General features: G+C 35.5%; 1 long non-coding RNA gene across 2 annotated transcripts; it reads left to right on the top strand.

Annotated features, from left to right (window-relative positions):
- The first annotated feature begins 6,196 nt into the window (after nucleotides 1-6,196).
- Nucleotides 6,197-9,736, top strand: LOC139852368 (uncharacterized). 2 transcript variants are annotated; one of them, XR_011761051.1, is made up of 5 exons: nucleotides 6,197-6,564; nucleotides 6,645-6,698; nucleotides 7,740-7,856; nucleotides 8,090-8,252; nucleotides 8,410-9,736. It is a non-coding gene; the product is annotated as an uncharacterized lncRNA (long non-coding RNA). The 2 variants fall into 2 exon arrangements; XR_011761050.1 differs by having other exon boundaries at nucleotides 8,090-9,736.
- Nucleotides 9,737-21,015: the final 11,279 nt, after the last annotated feature.

Below are 21,015 nucleotides of genomic sequence, written 5' to 3'. Positions count from 1 at the left end.
AATTGCCACAATTGATATGAATATTTTTCCCCTGATTATTATTGCTTGGTAACCTAAGAATTAGGGAACATCACTAATTTTGAGAATTAATGCATGCCTAATTGACGCGAATCCTAAAGGTAGCTACCGGGTTTAACACCCCACCCAGAATGTTCACTAGACGGAAGAGATAGTGGGCGTGGTGTTTAGTACTTCGAGGTTTATATATTATACATACGAGATGTTCTGTTTTTGGGGATATTATTGATGCGCATTATATGTTAAGGTCGGTTACCAAGCCAAGCTATGAAAGAAATGAAAAGTGAATGTTATGTATCGAGAGAATGATTTTATACACAGGTTATGTGTATGTTATTTTTGTGCACGAGATATATGTACGGTTACTAAGATTTATGAAAGATGATTTCATACACAAGAAAGGTGTACTGTATTTAAAAGGTATCGCATGTACATTACAGGTGGGTATAGGATTCGGGCTCATTTGTACCATGCAGCATTTAAATCTTGTGGTCTATCAAAATGATGAATTTTATTGTTTTATGATAAACCTATGAACTCACCAACCTTTTGGTTGACACTTGAATGCATGTTTATTCTCAGGTATGAAAGAAATCTTCCGCTATGCATTAGCTCATTTTAAGGATATTACTTGGAGTCATTCATGACATATTTCAAAAGACGTTGCATTCGAGTCGTTGGGTTCATCAAGATTATTACTAAGTCAATTATAGGTGGATATATTATGAAATGGTATGCATGCCGTCAACTGTCGATGTAATGAAAGTTTGTTTTTTAAAAATGAATGCAATGTTTGTAAAATGTATCATATAGAGGTCAAGTACCTCGCGATGAAATCAATTTTAATGTATTCATCCAGATGGATTAGGACGGGTCATGAAATAAAAGACTTAAGCAAAACAAGATACCAATTGTTAAAGTTCGATGGAATGCTCGTAAAGGACTCGAGTTCACCTGGGAATGAGAAGATCAGATAAAGAAGAAATACCCGCACTTATTTTCAGAAGATACGTCAACACCTCCTACTGCTTAAAATTTCGGGACGAAATTTATTTAACGGGTAGGTACTGTAGTGACCCGAACTTTTCCATGTTTATTTATATTAAATGAAATTGATATTTTCATGATTAAGTATTTCCAACATGTTAAGCAATCAATCTTGTTAAGACTTGATTAATTGAAATATGTTTCATATAGACAATTGACCATCCAAGTTGACCGGCGATTCACGAACGTTAAAACTTGTAAAAACTATATGATGTCATATATATGGATATATAATATAGTTAACACGATGTTATGATAAGTATGTATCTCATTAAGTATATTAATAATGAACTACATATGTAAAAACAAGACTACTAACTTAAGGATTTCGAAACGAGACATACATGTAACGATTATCGTTGTAACAACATTTAAATGTATATATATCATATTAAGATGTATTAATACATCATAATATCATGATAATGTAATAATTTAATATATCATTAGATATAATAAACAATGGGTTAACAACATTTAACAAGATCGTTAACTTAAAGGTTTCAAAACAACATTTACATGTAACGACTAACGATGACTTAACGACTCAGTTAAAATGTATATACATGTAGTGTTTTAATACGTATTCATACACTTTTTAAAGACTTCAAGACACTTATCAAAGTACTTCTACTTAACAAAAATGATTACGATTACATCCTCATTCATTTTCATCAACAATTCTACTCGTATGCACTCGTATTTGTACTTGTACAATACACAGCTTCTAAATGTATTTACTATTGGTATATACACTCCAATGATCAGCTCTTAGCAGCCCATGTGAGTCACCTAACCATGTGGGAACCATAATTTAACATCTAGCATGAAATATCTCACAAAATTACAAACTATTGGAGCCTATATGGAAACTAACATTCACGTGAATGAGAGGTACCACAAACACATTCACTTTGCAATTTTCTTGAATAAAACTACTCTCTCTCAAGTGTTCTTCCTTTGTTATAAGTGTTCTTCATCATCTTCAACAAAATCTAGCTCAATCTAGTTCATAAATTCATACATAAACCAAGTTATAAAATAACTACTCAAGAACACACCAACAACACTTCCAAGTTTGCTAACTTACTTCCAATCTTGCAAATCCACTTTGAGTGATCATCCAAACTCAAGAAATCATTCTTATTTATAGTAAGATATCTTTCTAATATAAGGTAATACTCATATTCAAACTTTGATTCAATTTCTATAACTTTAACAATCTTATTTCGAGTGGAAATCTTACTTGAACTTGTTTTCGTGTCATGATTTTGCTTCAAGAACTTTCAAGCCATCCAAGGATCCTTTGAAGCTAGATCTATTTTTCTCATTTCCAATAGGTTTATCCACAAAACCTGAGGTAGTAATGATGTTCATAACATCATTCGATTCATATATATAAAACTACCTTATTCGAAGGTTTAAACTTGTAATCACTAGAACATAGTTTAGTTAATTCTAAACTTGTTCGCAAACAAAAGTTAATCCTTCTAACTTGACTTTTAAAATCAACTAAACACATGTTCTATATCTATATGATATTCTAACTTAATGATTTAAAACCTGAAAACACGAAAAACACCGTAAAACCGGATATACGCCGTCGTAGTAACACCGCGGGCTGTTTTGTGTTAGTTGATTAAAAACTATGATAAACTTTGATTTAAAAGTTATTCTTCTGGGAAAATGATTTTTCTTATGAGCATGAAACTATATCCAAAAATCATGGTTAAACTCAAAGTGAAAGTATGTTTTCCAAAATGGTCATATAGACGTCGTTCTTTCGACTGAAATGACTACCTTTACAAAAATGACTTGTAACCTGTATTTACGACTATAAACTTATACTTTTTCTGTTTAGATTCATAAATTTAAGTTCAATATGAAACCATAGCAACTTGAATCACTCAAAACGGATTTAAAACGAAGAAGTTATGGGTAAAACAAGATTGGATATTTTTGCTTGTTGTAACTACGTGAAAATTGGTAACAAATCTATATTAATCATATCCTAGCTAACTCATATTGTATTGTACATGTATTCTAATATATTATGTAATCTTGGGATACCATAGACACGTATGCAAATGTTTTGACATATCATATCGACCCATGTATATATATTATTTGGAACAACCATAGACACTCTATATGCAGTAATGTTGGAGTTAGCTATATAGGGTTGAGGTTGATTCCAAAAATATATATACTTTGAGTTGTGATCTAGCCTGACACGTGTATACACTGGGTCGTGAATTGATTCAAGATAATATATATATCGATTTATTTCTGTACATCTAACTGTGGACAACTAGTTGTAGGTTACTAACGAGGACAGCTCACTTAATAAACTTAAAATAGTAAAACGTGTTAAAAATGTTGTAAATATATTTTGAACATACTTTGATATATATGTACATATTTGTTATAGGTTCGTGAATCGACCAGTGGCCAAGTCTTACTTCCCGACGAAGTAAAAATCTGTGAAAGTGAGTTATAGTCCCACTTTTAAAATCTAATATTTTGGGATGAGAATACGTGCAGTTTTATAAATGTTTTACGAAATAGACACAAGTAAATGAAACTACATTATATGGGTGAATGATCGAAGCCGAATATGCCCCTTTTTGCTTGGTAACCTAAGAATTAGTAAACCGATCTACTAATTGACGCGAATCCTAAAGATAGATCTATTGGGCCTAACGAACCCCATCCATGGTTGCGGATGCTTTAGTACTTCGATGTTGTTTTATCATGTCCGATGGATGTCCCGGAATGATAGGGGATATTCTTATATGCATCTTGTTAATGTCAGTTATCAGGTGTTCACCATATGAATGATTTTTATGCATGCATGCTGTTTACAAGAAATGGAAATTTGAAATCTTGTGGTCTATTAATACGAATTGATAAATATATAGGCTAAACCTATAACTCACCGACATTTTTGTTGACGTTTTAAGCATGTTTATTCTCAGGTAATTGTTAAGAGCTTCCGCTGTTGCATACTAAATTAAGGACAAGATTTGGAGTCCATGCTTGTATAATATTGTTTGAAAACTGCATTCGAAGACATATGTTGTTGTGTAATATTATTGTAAACCATTATGTAATGGTCGTGTGAATATGCTATACTTTTGATTATCATTTTTAAACCTTTAACGATAAATTAAAGGTTATGCTTTGTTTTAAAATCGAATGCAGTCTTTGAAAAACGTCTCATATAGAGGTCAAAACCTCGCAACGAAATCAATTAATATGGAACGTTTATAATCAATATGAACGGGACATTTCAATTCACCCCTTCATTTAAGGGACATGTAGGAGAGAAGTTTGTCTCACAAAAAACCTATACATATACAGTATTTGTTGCTATTTTTTTTACTTCACACCAAACCTATGCATACATACATACACCACCTTACCATCCCATGTGGCATCTGAAAATTAGATCAGATTCAAATTTCAAGCTAACGTGGCTTTTATTTAATTATTTAAATTATGTAAGTGTATGGGGAAAATATCAACACTTACTTTTTATGACACACTAAGTATACACATCTATCCAAAAATTTCAATGTGTGTAAGTAGGTTTTAAAAATTTAAAATTTAAAATAAAAGATTTCAAATTGTAGATCTATAAACTTAAGGGAAAATTGATTGAAAATGCATCGAACTTTCACCATATTTCTATTGTATATATCCAACTTTCAAATCTCCTATTGTATGCATTTAACTTTCTAAATTGTTCTATTGTATGTATTTAACCTGTTATAACAGGTAAACTTCCATTCACTTCGACCTTTTTTTCTATACAAAATTACATTATTGGTCCCTCATGTTTATTATATTTGCATCATCTGTTTTTTCTTGACAAAATAACTTTTTTCTTTCATCTTCATCTTCCCAACATTACAAACCTAAATTTTATGGTTACTGAAATCATCAAAAGAACCTAACTAAATGATTCGGATATAATTGACTTAAGGCAACCTCACATGTTCTTCTAACTTTTAAGTTTAACTTGGAATTTGGCAATATGCTCAATCACAAAATTATACTCCGTATATAATTAATATTAATAAACTAGTTAATAATACAGTTAATAACTAGATAGATGATGGTTAAAAAGCTAAGATTCCATCAAATATGAATTGTATAAGCATGAATTGTATAAGCTGCAACCAACATTAGGTAAAAAAAAAAATATAATTATGTATCAAATCAAAGCTACGTATGAGCTTAAGATGAAGATTAAGATATAAAACAGATAACAATTAGTTTTAAAATAATAAAGTTCGCCACAAAATTGAATAATTCAAGAATATCAAACACTATATCATGAAATTATTCCAAACATCAGATACGTAGTACAACAGATATATGATGCAATATCAGAGATCTATACCTTTATGAGGTTTTCTCTCAGCATACATGTTGAGATAACAGTCACGTAACTCCGCTCATATGAAACCGCCGTCACCTCCTCTGCCGGAGAGACGAAAATTAAGGTTTAAAGTTTAATTTGTGATTCCGTCCGATTTGACGGTGTGAGAATCGGAAAGAGGACGGCCGTTGAGTGTGGGGAATGTGGAAGATGATATGGCTTGATGAAGTATATCAATTTGGGAAAGAAAGAATTTTTTAAGATTGTGGATTGTGAAATTGGGGGTTAGGGTTAGAGCACAAATTGAAATTTTAAGATCGGTTGCTTGAATTAAGACCTGTAAATTGTGGTTATTGGAATTCATGATTTGGGTTTTGAGTTTGTATATATGCAGTAAATTGATTCATGATAATTTCAGTTTATAAATTAAAAATTGAGATGATGAAGATGAATTTGTTGTGAAGTTCAAGTTTAGGGACCGAATAAAACAATAATGCAAATTACAAGGACTACTTCAGTAATTATTTTTACATATTAACCTGGTACCGGATCTTTAGGTTAGTTAATACAATAGTACAATTTAATAAGTTAAATGCTAATAGGAATATGGTGAAAGTTGTGTGCATTTTCAATTAAATTTCCCATAAACTTAACTCAGGTGTATTTTCCAATCTCTCTCTTCCTCATCTTTTAACTATATACGACCTCTTCATCCTAATTGTTCTTCAATAATCTCCAGTATTCTCACTAATCCTCTTATTAATTTCAGTATTTTGATTTAACATCGCAATCGTAATCATAATCCTAATCATCCATCTAATTGTTATTGTTATCATTATCTGTTTAATAAAATTAACTCTTTATTACAGTTGTTTTATCAAATCAATCTTGATCGATAATCGATTGCATATATATATATATGTCTAACATCCAAAAATTAGGGTTTAAAATAAGCGGATCTCTAATCAAAATTGATTTCATCATCTTCTCTCAATTCATTACGGTCTCATAGTTTTATTCAAGAAAATAATTTCGATCTTTCATTTATCCCGTTTTGAAGAATTTGTATAATCATTCTGATCTATTCATGATTTGAAAGGCTTCAAGTTAAGGTTTGTAATTATTTTTTTTATATAATTACTCTAAATTTCTTATCGATAATGATTCTAATTTATGTATTGTATGTTAGCAGAGTGCTATTCGTGAGGGTATGACTTGCAGAGACCATTCTGACGTCTCCAATCAGGTCAAGATTATTAGTTTTTTAATATTGATTTATTTAAGCCTTTCTTCCCTTTATAAGATTTATAGTTGTTCCCCATGACATTTAATTGAATATGAAACATGTATAGTTGTATTTTGTATTTCAAAAGTTTAGATTTATAACTGAATATGAAACAAATATATGATGATAATGATGACGACGAACATATGATGAAACAAAAGTTTAGGTTCATATCGGGTTTGAAGATGCTATACATCTTTCCAGTTGCCACTACAAGTATGTGAACCAATGGATATGTGAAATTTGATGTATGTGTATGTTAACAACAGAGGAAAAGGTTAACAATTATTCAAACAACTTTAATTAATAATAATACAAAGAAATTTGTTCCCATAATATTTTTGGGTTTGAGAAAGACAAATCTTTTGAATGATTTTCACTGAAAAATTAACTATAAGGATTTAAAATTTTAATCTTGTGAAGTACTACATAAGTTACCGATGCTATGATTAAAAATGGTATGAAAACATGACCAAGGCTTGTGTCTAAAGTCTGATTTACTGCACATTTAGTACAAATTAGATGATGATACTTATTCTGCTTATGATGGACAGATTATGAACAGATGATGATACTTATTCTGGTTAGATGATGATATTTATTCTGATGGTGTATATATTTATTTTGTCGGATGATGATACTTGTAACGATAACATGGAGCATCACTCTTTCTGGACTTTGTATGGTTGAACATTTTCGAGAATGACTCTTTATTTTATGAGCAACAACGTATTACTTTGTCATATAATGATATGAAAAATTCTAATTCGGTACTGTTAGGTACAATACCGAAAATACCGGTACCGATACCGGTACAGAACCGGTACCGATTTCGGTACTCGGTACGGTATTCGGTACTCGATTTTCCTAATTTTCGGTATTGGTACTCGATTTTCCTAATTTTCGGTAGTACGCTATTGCTTACATATGCTTTTTTAGGATATTTGCATTTTCTATCTGGAGCTTTTATGTGAATTATTATTTGTTATATCTGTAATTTAGGTTTGGGTATTATGACGATTCTATACTGTTTCGCTCTGGTGTTTTCTCCGGTAGTTCCCCGTAAGTTTGCGACGTTTCTGACTAATATCCGATTGTCAACTTCAACTTCACTATCAGGTATTTTGTTGTTTTATATACTCGATTTTTGTTACTATTTACTATCTGTACTGCATTGTGTACTGCATTGTGCCTTGCGATTTTTTCACGTGTTATATTACTCATTATATTTGTAATTTGGTTTGGTTATTATCACGATTTTTAGCCTGATGATTTTTTGATTTGGTTTCCATTTTTATGGTAAGTTATATTGTTGTTGATAATTGTTATTGATTTTTTTTGATTTGAATCAGTTCTTATTTTTGAGAAGGAATCATCTTAGGAGGTCATCTCTTAAGGATGACGGTAATGCGGGTACAGTTTTGGAAGAAGATAATTGTGGTGAATATGTTGCTGATGCATCCATTATTGGCAACAATGATCATTTCCCATTGGCTGAATCTTTTAATGTGATAGGTATGTTCGCGTTGTTGTGTTGTCTTTGTTTTATGGGATTTGAAGTTCTTTATTTGTATTTTGATAAACTAATTTTTTAATAATAGTTTCATCACAGTTAAACGTACGAATGTTGATTGTGAATACGAATTTTATGCAAACAATTTTCTGTCAGCAGGTCATAGTACACTATAACTATCAAATGTTGCGGACTTGCGGTCAGTCTCTCAATTATAATTATAAATATCCTTTATTTTTCAGTTATAACCAGATTAGATATGAGTTTTGAACAACGCTTGACTTTACTTAACTTAAGCACATGGTTTTAAAAAACGGTCGAGGCGTACGCCTCGAGGCGCGCCTCAGTACGATTTTGCAATTGAACGAATAGGAACGTACGCCTCAATGCTTAATTAAAAACGCACGCCTCAATTTGAGAGGCGGTTCGATTTTGGTACGCCTCAATGGTTATTGAAAAGCGTACGCCTCAATGAAAAATAGCGGGAAAATTAGGCTGGCAGCTAAATTAGAGCCGCTTTAGAAAAACAGTCGAGGTAGCAGAGCAAAAAGGAAGAAGAAGATATGAAGGAGGTAACAGAGGATGAAGAAGATAAGTAGCTACATGTAAAGCGTCGATGTATTCTTTTAATTTTAGGGTTTTATTAAGTTAGGTGATAAGGGAAACAAATTACTCCATATATTTTACTCCTACTTTATCTCCTTTTTACTCAAATTACAATTGCAGTCCCTGAACTTCTACGAAATCTTAAAAACATGAACAAACTTGATAGCACTCTTGAACTTTAACCAATTGACATCAAGCCCCCTGATAATTACAAAACTCATTACATGTTTATTTCAAAATTTTAAAATATACATATAGATTTTTTAACCAATTGACAAAACTCGTCAAGGATGTGGGAGTCTATATGAAGATTTTTTATGTATTTTTTAGCTCCGCCTCGAACGTACGCCTCGGTTCGCCTCGAGGCGTACGCCTCGCCTCACTAAGGGAAAACGCCTCGAGGCGCGTTTCCGTTTTTTTAAACCTTGCTTAAGCACTGATATACCTTGCCAATATATTTTTTATATGTGTATGTATGATTGTTTATGAGAAAATTACCTCGGTATATTCATTTTGCCATTTAATTCATTACAGCAGCTACTCGATGTGTAAGATTATTTGATTATATCATACTTTTATTTACTTTTTTATTCATGGTGATGATGATATTCAGAAGCTGATTTGTACATCACCGAGGATTGATTCGTTCGGTGTCAAAGCGCTCGAAGTTTTAGTGCTAACTGGAGATATCAAGGTGTATTTGTATTCAGTATTAATCAATTTTTATCTCTTTAGATGGATTTGAATTGTATTTTTATTGAGATTGAAATATTTGGTGGTTATTTTGGTTTATAGACGTTTTTTCAGAAATTGTACGTATTGGTACTAAGTAGAAATTGGGATATAAATGAGTGGTGCTTTGTTTTTATAGTAATTAATCTACAACATGGTATTCAGATTATTTTAGATATCGCAACTAACAGTGCTTTGTTTCTAATTTCTCTAACTAAACCATAGTACATGGTCGTGAGCATGTTGGCGATTGTGTGACATTGAAGATGAATTATTATGAAGAACAATGTGGTCCGCTATCAGTCGAAAAAAGGTAAGGAACATTGTATGGACCAAAGTAGCTGTGAATCCTTCGTTGGCTGCCAAATAACTACGTCTTCATTACCATGACTGTTTTGTGAGGTGAGTAATCCAACTAGCTTTGTTGTATCTATATCAATTTATTGTTGAGAATTGTTTGTATTCATGAGTCTTTGAATATAGTTAATGAGTCGTTGAGATTGTAGGAATGTGACTGTTCGATCCTGCTAGATTGATATGCGACTAACGGACGGTTTTATTCGTGCGGTGTCGTTGGGCCGCAGGACGTCCGGTTCGGTAGAACAAAGTAGCACACAATGGTTTTGTTTATTTATATTGTGTGGGGCCGAAATTTACTTTTACTTTCTAAGGTGTAGAAGGTGTAAGTTAACCTAGTGTCGTGTTTTTTTTATGGATTAACGAATTGAAGATCAAGTGGATACTTGTCTTTTAGTTAAATTACCTAGATAAAAGATAGTAGTTGGTTTTAGTTAAAAGTCCTTAAGTGCAGAAAAGTAAATAAGTGGAAGGATATCCGGAGTATGTAGATCAGGAAAATGTTGATCAAGATATCAGTGTTGGGTTAGGGAAATGTAATTATGCTTATGTTAAGACTGCTTGGAATGATGTAGATCTGGTTGGATGAGCCAATTACACAGACCTACTTGTCTCTGAACTCTCGGAGTTCTCTTTGAACAGTGAGAAGTATGTCACTTGGTCGTATAATTGAAAGGTAGCTATACCTCGGAGTTTATCCTCAGTAAAGTACTAGGTTTATTAGTGAGTTGAGCTCTAATCCTAACCCTCGTTATCAGTTTGGTTAACTGAATAACAACGTGCCGTGTTGATTGAACACTGATCACAAACGGAAGAAATCCGTCAGTTTAAGTTGGCAAAACCTTGAATGAAAACTAACAACCATTCCATCATACTAATGAGATCATATCAATTCAGACATTATACAGCATTACAGTTGATATACTGATAGTAAGCAGATAGAAACCTAATGAATACCTAAACAGTTGATATGACTAAGTGTTAAGGCAACAATCAAACAAGAACATGCAATAGGCTTGGATCACACAGTGAAGACACTAACTAGATCTTAACAACTCCTAAGAAGTCTCTTTGGAACAGTCAATAGGCATACTAGGTCATTCATGTCTCAATTCCTAAGTTCCGTGTCTTAAAAGCGCATTAAATGCCCCTCGGGAACTCCGGCCATACAGAGTTAATAGAATCTTCAGATACAGTATAAACGGCGGTCTTAATCCTCTGAAGTAGCTAATTTCATATAGGTGGACAAGTCCTGATCACAACCTAGGTTGGTCAATCCTTAAGATGCTAGCATACAAATCTACCAGACTTCCTAGTTCAGTATTATAACAGTAATCGTGCTAAATTAACATAATTACGCTAACCCAAACTTCTATCATGGCAACATAAAGATTAATTAAGCTATCATGGTAATATCGGAATGCATTATTAAACATAAAAAGTAAGAACACATGTTTAATACAAAAGACAAGCGTTTCGGATAAAAACCTGAAAAGGCAAAGAAATCTGCCCGAGATCGCAGGGACTCACCGGGATATCCTCCGGAAAATAAAAGCTAAGCTAACTACTATTAAAAACTAACTAAAAGCTTGAAAATATGAAATGAATTACAAATTGAGTGTGTGTTGAAATGGATGGAGAAAGCCCTTTAAATAGACTTGATTTTTGCCTGCAAACGGCTGGCAGGCCGTTTGGCAAGCCGTTTGGCATGCCGTTTGCAGGGCTCGTTTTCCAGGTCAAGCCGTTTAAGGTGCCCGTTTGCTTTGACCGTTTGGCAGGCCGTTTGCCATATTGGCAAGCCGTTTGGCAGGCCGTTTGGCTTGCTGGTTTACTGGATCGTAACTTGATTTCTTGTCTTTCACCGTTTTCGCTCTAGAATCTTCGCTTTAGCTCCGTTTTAATTGATTCTTTTTGCATCGCCTTCGTAATTACTTAATCTACAAAATCAACTGAAAAAGCGATAATTTTGCCGACAAAGTTTAAATTTTTATTGTTCTAGGGCTTAATATTGGGGATAAAAATGTGACTTTTTGGCTGATATCAAAAACCTCACACTTGGCTTTGCTTGTCCTCAAGCAAAAAGCGGGAATATAAGGATCTTCCTAATAGATTATACCTTGCCCCACTCGTAGATCTTTTTATTATGCCTTCATCGGAAGTCGGCACATCTTTCGAAAGTATTAGAGAAAGTTTCGAGCTTCGATGATTTGGTCGCTAGATTTCAATTGCGTCCTAGTGAAAAAGGTGTACTTTCCAACTCTCAGATATAGAGTATACATGATCAGGCTCCTCACTAGCGGATCACTCATATCACTCAAGTGTTTAGGGTGTCATATTCTAATTGTATTGTCGCTCAGAAGCCAGTCGTGTAACAGTTCTCATCATAGGCTTGATAAAGCATCGATATCTCCACCGGTTAAGTAAGGACGACACTGATCTTCTTCCTAGGCATTCTTTCAAGAGGAAGACGGGTTGTAAGGTTTGGTCGGGAAATTTATGGATCGGTGAAAGGTATCCAGATCTTTTGATTTTGAGAGAATTGATAGACTTTGATTCTTCAGAGTATCCATTTTTTGGATAGAGAACGGCTCGGAATCCGTAAAAGTTTTCTTCGGAAGAGGCGGATTTTGTTAAGACTTTGTCTAGAATTTTCTTTCGCTCCTCCGGTATCCTTCTTCAGGGCAACTTCTCGGGTTTTTCTTTGCCTTATTCGTAGAGACTTATATATATATATATATATATATATATATATATATATATATATATATATATATATATATATATATATATATATATATATATATATTGGCATACCTTTTCTTCATAACTTTTGTCTTTCGTTCCTGGTGTCCAGAGAGGAAGTGATAATCTACTGAAAATAGGTCTTTGACCTATCAAAAACAATCAGGGGTTCGGAATCTTTCAACAAGTGCTTTTGAAGCGAATTTGATCGATCTATCTCTTTATTAATCTCTGAATCTTTTGATGAATGGAAAGGGGAGTGATGGTGTATGGTGTATTTTGGGAGTGAATTTGGGGTGAATATTTCTGATTCATCAACTCTTTATGTGAGTTGGTCAGTTTAAATTGCGTGGAGTGGAAATGGAAACGGATGGCTTTTTGTCTTCTCTATTCAGAATGATTTCGTAAGGAGTATCGCACCTGCACCACGTATGACGCTTACTAACCATTGGTTTTGAAACGTATGTCAGAACCAAGTTCAAACTTGAACCGTACACCAGCACGCTCATCAATCGAAATGACAAAGTACTGTAGATTTGATGGGTCATACAGATACTTTGGGTCCAAGATTCCTCACTTTTTGGGAGTAGGGGTCGTGCTTGATCATGCATAGCCTTTTACATATTTTCTTAAAAGAAATCTTTTGACACAAAACATAAGTTTCAGCTTAATCGTTCCGTTCTAATGAATGTTCCGAAAACCGATTTCTAGTAATTTTATTAGATCTTTTGGGCAAAAACAAGGTAAGAATTTTTCGAAATCACCCAATATCCATTGCTTAATTACTTTTTAGACAAAAGAATTTTTCAAAACTTGACGTTTTACTGTTACTCGACCTTTAAAACCTTTAAAACCTTTACCCATTACCCCACACTTAGAAGAACATTGTCCCTAATGTTCTCTGAAAAAGAATATTTTAATACTTTATAAATCAAGGACATTTCCAAGTTAATTGCGGGGGTTACCCCACACTTAGAGATTTTAGTAATGTTCTCTGAAAAAGAATATTTTAATACTTTATAATTCAATGACATTTCCAAGTTAATTGCGGGGGTTACCCCACACTTAGAGATTTTAGTGCGTAATAATCGAAATAGGTTTGAGGAAGGATTACTTCCCTATGGTCGTGTTACTTTTCTAGTGATGGGCCTTCCTATGGTCAGTCTCCTAATTGCTGGAAAGGACCTGTCTCTTTTGATAATATTTCTGCATGAAGAACAAAAAGAGAAATGCAGCATTTCCACTATATATTACTTTTTTAGTACAATGCTTAAAAAAGATAAACTAAAAATAAAATAAAGTAAAGTAGTCTATGGAATACTATTCTGGTCAATGTGCTGAGTCGGCACTGCGAAGTGTCTAAAGAGATCATCATCCTTTAGTCTCAGCAAATACTCAAGTGGTTGCCCTATATCCAACTCAGGGCCTAGTAGTGAATCCAGACAGAGGTCTGACGGCAACTCTAGGTGTGATAAGCTCGGGAAAGGCTCCTCGTCAGGTATGCTCCCGGTGAGCTCAATTGATATGGAAATAGTGACTAGGTGACAACCCTCAGGTAGCTCAGTGACTAGGACTGACTCGGTGACTGGAGCAGGCAGCGTGATGGGAATAGGAGTGGCATGTGCAGGCATGGCAGCTGAGGCAACTAAGTGAACTGAAGCCGGTGTGGAACGCCTGGGGGTAGCTTGTCGTGTCGGCTGAACACGGCTCACTAGCTTAAATGACGACGGGCCCATAGTACTGCGCGGCATCCCCTCGCGCTGAAGGTATGCTCTAAGAGCTCGGTAGAGCTTCTGCTGGTGTCTGAGTAATGCCCATGTAACATCAGGGTCATTTAAGGTGGCTCCATAGTGTATCACCGTCTGTGGCTCATGTGTCTCTGGTAGCTGTGTGTGCTCAGCAGGTCTCCTGGCTAAACGTCTAGATCGTCGAACAGGGGGAGCTGGCGGCGATGTGCCAATATCCTCCTCAACACTCTCCAATATCAATCGCCTTGGGCCTAATTGCCCTGTTGATGACATGTTCTGATCAGCACTGCTTCCGGATGAGTAGACTCTAGGAGTCCTCCTCCTACGAACTGGGATGTAAACTGAAGCTCCTGAACTTGGCATTTTTGCCTGAACACATTCAACAAACTTGTAAGTACTAAGCGCAAGTATGGCGCTTAGTTGTTAGTACACAGAGATAATATCTTTAGACTAAAAATAACAAAAATAAATAAAAATAAAAAGGATAAGCAAGGGGTGCCTCCCAAGAGCGCTTTGTTTATCAAGTCGTTACAGCTCGACTTTTCCTTGTCAGATCTTCAGAATGGATCAAAGGAGAAGAGGTGCTCCTCTTTATCGTGGTCTTCTAGATAAGCTTTTAGCCGGTGGCCGTTGACTTTGAAGTTGCCAGTAGGTCCTTCCAATTCCACGGCTCCGTGTGGAAAAGCATGTACAACTTTGTATGGGCCACTCCATCTTGATCTAAATTTTTCGGCGAACTTCTTGAACCGAGAATTAAAGAGCAGAACTTTATCTCTAGGGGAGAACTTTGTAGGAATCAATTTTGCGTCATGCGTAAGCTTCGTTCGTTCCTTGTAGATGTATGACGTTTCGTATGTTTGGTCTCTTAATTCGGCGAGTTCGTTCATCTGCATCTTCCGATGCTTGGCGGTAACTGAGGGATCGAGGTTGAAGGTCTTCAGCGCCCAGAGAGCTTTATATTCAAGTTCTAACGGAAGGTGACAGGCTTTTCTATAGATCATGCGGTAGCGTGTAGTCCCTAAAGGATTCTTGTAAGCAGTCCGGAATGCCTACAGAGCATCGTCTAGTTTCTCGGCCCATTTATTTCCATGATGGCCGACAGTTCGTTCTAAGATTCTTTTGAGTGCTTTGTTTGTGACCTCTGCTTGTCCGTTAGTCTGCGGATGATAGGCAGTGGACATTTTGTGGGTAACTCCGTATTGTTGCATCACCTTCATGAATTGAGTATTACAGAAGTGTGTGCCTCTATCACTTATTATAGCACGGGGAGCCCCAAATCGGCAGAAGAGTCTCTTCAGGAAGTTGGTGACGACTTTGGCATCATTGGTTGGAAATGCTTGGGCTTCGACCCATCTGGAGACGTAATCTACTGCTACGAGGACATATTCTTTCCCATTAGACTTTGGGAATGGCCCCATAAAGTCTAATCCCCATATATCGAAGATCTCGCAAGCTTGGATATTAGTCCGAGGCATCTCATTCTTCATAGAGATAATACCTTGCCTTTGGCATGCGTCGCAACGCTTTACAAGCTCTTGCGCAAAAATCCTGATTCGTAGACTTTTCTGGCAGTTAAGTTTGCTCCATGATGACCTCCAGTTGGTCCATGGTGACATTGGTGAAGAATCCCTGCTGCTTGTTTTCATCTACGCACCTTGATATCGCTCGAATTACACATGTTTATCCTCACGATATCTTTCTCCATTTGTTCGTTTTGAAAGATTTATCGATCTTAAGTGATAGTATGTTGGTTAGAAGATGGTTCAAGGCAAAAATAGTCCAAAAGTCCAAATTTATGCAAAATATTCAAAACTTGGGCCTAAGAAATGAACCAAGTGAAGTTTTAGAGTGAAAATGAAGTTCCGGAGTGAAAATGAAGTTCCAGGATCAAAAGCGCCGCTCCTAAGGTCAAAAGCGGCGCTCCTATGTGCTAAAACATGTGTTAAAAAGATCAGTAGCCAAAAGTGTCGCTCCTAGTGCCAAAAGCGCCGCTCCTACAGGATCAAAAGCGCCGCTCCTGTTCCAAAAGCGTCGCTCCTGGTGATGATTCAGCCAAGAAAATTCAGCCAACCTATAAAAGCAAATTTGGGATTTTTGAGTTTGAGAGCTGCTTCCTTAGGCCGTTTTGGAGCCCTAAAATGGTTCCAATCATGATTCCATCAAGATGAAGTCCAATTTCATGCTCCCAACTCCAATTCCATGAAGATTAGTGATAGATTCACATCATCCATTCTCCATTTTAGTGTTTCTTCTTCATATTGGGTTGTAATCTCCATTCTATTTTACTCATTTTGCACTTGTTAGTTGTAATCTTTGTTTTTCTTCATCTAGCTTTGAATCTTAGCTTGTAATCACTCAAGATGATGTTTATTGATGTTTTTATGCTTGTTGCTAGTGTAATCTTTGCTATGTTTGGCTAAAGCATTTGTGTTTTCTTATCTATGAATCTCTAATGCTAGTGTTTGCCCCAAATCAATTGATTATTGTTGTTTGAATGAATTACATGATCATGTGTTGTTGAGTTAGCTAAAGATCCATTGCTATGAGTTTGTTTTAGGCTTGACTTTGATTACATATGTTGAGTAGCTCTCTTAGTGATTTGAGAAGTGAATTAATGTGTGCTTAAACACCTTGGATGATCTAGACAACTAGCTTAGGGATTGCAATTGATTGTGTTCTTGATCTTGGTTGGTTTTCAATTGGCCTTTAGTCAACATAGTAGTGCCGATTATCTTAAGTGATTTCGATATTTGGGGGTTTTAAGTGATTTTAAACCAAGCTCAATCTCAATGACCAAATCATGTTTAACTCGATCTTAGGATACAATGCTTATGTGAATTCGCGGAGTGTTATTTGATTTGAGGTTTAGTAGTGATGCTAAACGTTTAATAGTTCAACAACGAATGAGATAGCAAAATAGGCAAAACGGGGAAAGCCAAGCATAGAGAGGATTAGGTAAGTGAACACTTCTTAGTTAATTGGTTTAAATTCTTAATATTTAGTTACTTGTTACTAGTCTTATTTGCTAAGTTTAAGTTTGATTACTTGCGCACATTTTAGTTGTTAATAACAATCAATCAAAACCCCCCAATCAAACAAACCCTAGGACAATTAATAGTTTCAATTATCCGACTTACACCGCTCTCTTGGGATGAACTTGAAACGAATACTTACATTAAAGTACTATAATGACCGGGTTCTAAGTGCTCGTTAGTTGTGTGTGCTTATTTGTAGTGTTTGAATCTTGTATAAATTTAGAGGGTAAAAGATGTATTGTCACGCACGCATCAGCACTTTCTTGGCGCCGCTGCCGGGGTGCGGTTAGCTAAGTTGGGTAGTTGGTTTAAACTTTTAGTTGTTCGATCCTTTTGTGAGAATTTCATTCTTGCAAAAGTTACTTTTTGTTTATATTTGCTTGTATTCGAAAAATGCTTGTTTGTTTGTGGTGTGATTAAGCTAGATGGCGGAGTATGATGCTTTGTGTGACTACTTGATGTCGAGAATCGCGAATTATGATCAATAATTGATGGAATACTCAAGTCACATGGATATGAATAATGGTTATTTGGGCATGAATGATGACAATGGTTATTTGGGCAACAATGGTGATTATTTGGGTATGAATGATGGTTATGGGTATATGAATGATGGTTACATGGGTATGAATGACAACGGTTATATGGATTCTTCGCACGCTAATGTTGAGCCGAATGGTTATGTTGGTGCTTATGATGGTTATTATGATGACGGGGGTTATGATAATGGTTATATGAATGATTTTGTTCCCGTGGATCAACCTTGTGATTATGGTCCCATTTCTAATTTGGATTCTTTTGGTCAACCAATAGACTATTTTTATGAGGGGGATAACTCGACATGAGATTCTCCTCAATTTCAATTTCAAAATCAACAACAAGAGGAGACTGATCCGAATTTACTAGAGTTGTTCTCAAACGTTGTGAGAACCCACCTTAACCGTATGGAGGCTCTAGTTCAAGAAAGAAGATATTTGAGAGAAATGTTAGAAATTCAACACGCTTCATTTCAAAGCTTAGAGAAAACCGTGTGTTCCATGCTCCATTTAGTTGAAGATTTTGTATCCACTACCATTTCACCACCTACCTCACCCGTAGTTTCTACTTCTCGGTCAAATAATTGGGTCTTTTATGATGATGATGATGATGTAAGCTTTTATGCCAAAACCGACGTAGTAGAGATTGCACAAGTACCCGAATCTTTGATAACCAATGATGAAGATGAGAGTGAAGACGATGAAGATGATGAAGATAGTAAGGATGATGAATTTGATGAAGATGATAAAAGTGACGAGGAAGATGACGAATTGATTGAAGCTTTACCAATGCCAAATGTTTTTAAAGTCTATGATAATCCACTCGGGGTTGGTGAAGATGTTAGTGATGATGATTGTGAAGATGATGATGATGAAGGAGATGAAGTTGAGAATATCATACCCGAAACTTTCAAAGTGTATAACAATCCTCTCGGGTATGGTATAGATGATTTTAAGGAGGTTTTGCAACCCGGGGTTGATGATTCGTGTTTGTGTGAGCCGATTAAGAAAGCGAACCTCGTGTTCAAAATCGTGTTTGGAAGAGAGTCAATTGTTGACTCTTGGGTTGGTTCAATCTTCTTCATGCAAATGAAGAAGATTATTCTCTTCTTATACACCACCCAAGGGGTTAATGATTGGCTCACTCTCTTGATTCGTGGAACGTTTTTCACTGATTTCACATGCCGTCCGATAAAGTGTGGGGGAGAACCACCCCGGTAAGGAATGTTGAGAAGACGGGGACGAGTCAAGATAAAGACTCGTTAATCAAAATCAAAGCTAAAGGAAGTATGGCGATGCGGATATGTGATGATAACTTCATGCAATTTGACAATTACTTGTGGAAATGACCTTTAGTCTTGGGTACTTCTATCTCTATTCCAATTTTGCCCACTCGAATTTATTACTTTATTTAGATTCCATGTAATGAGGGCATTACATGATCTCAAGTGTGGGGGGAGAGATAAATTCTCGTGGACTTAACTTTAAACAAAATTATGACATAATTTTAAAATTTTCCTAAATGTTTTGTTGAATTGTTGAAACGTTTTGGTCAAAATTAAGCCATAACTTACATTGTTTTGAATGGTTAAAGTTCCATTCATTTTTGGTTTCAAGTTTCAACTTGAATGGTTAAAGTTCCATTCAAGTGTGGGGGAAGTAAAGTCTTTCGGTTTCAAATAATTCGGTGGTTAAAGTCCACCCTCTCATGTTTCAAAAATATACTTGAATGGTTAATTCACTTGGTGTAGGAGACTTCCTAATCTACACCATTTTACATTTAGCTACGCTAAGTGCCGTGGGAAGAGGAGCCACCGAGCTTCACAAAGTGCTATCCTTTTTAGGAGCAATGGCTTCGTGCTAGTGTTGCTAGACAACACAACCCATAGCCAAAAGCTATGGCACCCTTGCGCTTGCAATTAACGGAAAGGTAGTAACTACTTCCTACCTTTTCTAAAAATAAGCATAAAAGCTTGTTATGTGGGAAGTAGATAAGCATCATCTCGTTTTGGAATTAAAGTCTTCTAAGTTATGTTGTTCCAAGCTTGGGAGTAAAGTCTCCCAAGTCAAGCTCAATCCTTTTAAAGGAAGTTAAAGTCTTCCTAGTGCTTCAAAATTTGAAATTGGCGGACTCTCTTATTTAGCCACGTGGGGCCCTAATTCCACGAACCTCCGTCAATGCTTTCGCCCTACTATGAGAGAAACCATAGAGTTGTGATAGAAAGCTTGATGAGTGTCGGTTATCCCATGCCCGAGTAACCAAATAAAGGTGGGGTACCCAGTCTCTTACCTTTGGCACACCCACCTTAACCCTATTCTTGGAATTGAGGATTATCATTTGGAATTGATGGCATATATTGGAATTGACGATCATTCTTGGAATTGACGAAAAATAGGTGTTTTGGGGCATGGAGGTGGAAGAGGGATAGCCATTGCGGGTTGATGAGGTGAGTATTCTTTTTGGAAGCATATTCTTCACACGATGCATTTCATGATTAGAGTTGATGTGTGCGATTTTCATGGCCCTTATTCATTTCGGGGTGCATTTTACATACTTTGGTACACTTTGAGTTCGTTCGAGTAGGCTTGTATTTGATGTGATCGATTTGTTTGATGGGTTTATGGTTATCCCGTGAATCCTACATATTTGGTCAAGGTCAAGGAGGTCAAGTTTGAGTTTGTAATGATTTGATACTTTGTGATGGGTGTTTGATGACCTTCTCGTAGATGAAGTTGACTTTGACCGGGGACATGATTGGTTCGGGTAGACTTAGGGTTGAAATGTGATTGTGTTAGTATTTGAGGATTGAAGACTTGAAGATGTTCTAGTTGAAGAGATTGTTTGATGTTGATGATGTTATTGCTTGAAGGTTTGAGATTGAGAATATTGAAGATCGTTTTTGATTGTTGATTGAAGAAGTTTACCCAAGTCTCAAGTTCAAGTGATGATTTGAAGAATGGCAAGTGCTTTGAGGTAATACTTTGCATTTTGGCCATATTTATTTGAAA

The sequence above is a fragment of the Rutidosis leptorrhynchoides genome, chromosome 6, assembly GCF_046630445.1.
Source record: "Rutidosis leptorrhynchoides isolate AG116_Rl617_1_P2 chromosome 6, CSIRO_AGI_Rlap_v1, whole genome shotgun sequence".
Classification (NCBI taxonomy): domain Eukaryota; kingdom Viridiplantae; phylum Streptophyta; class Magnoliopsida; order Asterales; family Asteraceae; genus Rutidosis; species Rutidosis leptorrhynchoides.
Note: the sequence above shows the minus strand (reverse complement) of the source record. Positions and strands in the feature narration are given on the sequence as shown.